Here is a 1004-nt window from a genome sequence, read left to right as displayed (position 1 = left end):
ATTAAGGTTACTTTTCTCTACATCCTCTCCAACACTTGCCTATTTCTAGTGTTTTTGATTGCAGCCATTCTGACAGGAACAAAGTGATATGTTGTGCTTTTGAGTTGCATTTCGCTAAGTATAAATGATTTTGAGTTCTTATCATGTGTTTGTTGGCCACCTGTATATCTTTTTTTGAAAAAGTATCTACTTAGGTCTTCCGTCTACATTTTAATTGAATTTTTGTTGTTTTTTTATCTCATCTTTTTTGTGTGTGTGCTATATAAGTTCTTTATGTAATTTGAATATTGAAATATTTTTATATCACTTAAAAATATCTTCTTCAAAACAGGTTGCATTTTAAGAAAAGATTATCTTTTGATTTGTTGACTGTTTCTTCACCAGCCAAAATATTTTTTATTTTGGTGTTGTTGTCCCAATAGTATAATATTGCTTTTGTTTTGCTTGCTGAAGACACATATATAGAAAAAAGTTTCTATAGACAATGTCAAAAAATTACTGCCTAATTTTTCTTCTAGGAGTTTGTTGGTTTTAGATATCACATTACATCTTTAATTCGTTGTTAATTTCTTTTGGTGTGTGGTGTAAAAAGTGGTCCAGTTTCATTCTTTGGCATATAAGTGTCCAATTTTCCTGACACCATTTGTTAATGAGACTGCCTTCTATACTTTTCCATTCTTTGTCATTGACTTTAAAGCTCTGGTTTCATTTCTGGGTTCTCTATTCTGTTCTGTTGATCTATGTGTCTGTTTTTGTGCCTATGCAATGCTGTTTTGGTATTAAACCTTTGTAGTATATCACATAATCAGGAATTGTGCTAATCCAGTCTTATTCTTCTTTCTCAAGATCTCTTTGGGTATTTGGAGTCTTTGTGTTTCATACAAATTGGAGGATTTTTCTAGTTCTGTAAACAATGTTATTGATATTTTAATAGGGATTACAATAAATCTTTAGATTGCTTTGGCTAATATGGACATTTTGACAATTATGGTTCTTCCACTAAA

This window comes from Suricata suricatta, chromosome 6, assembly GCF_006229205.1.
Source record: "Suricata suricatta isolate VVHF042 chromosome 6, meerkat_22Aug2017_6uvM2_HiC, whole genome shotgun sequence".
Classification (NCBI taxonomy): domain Eukaryota; kingdom Metazoa; phylum Chordata; class Mammalia; order Carnivora; family Herpestidae; genus Suricata; species Suricata suricatta.
This window is presented reverse-complemented; position numbering follows the sequence as displayed.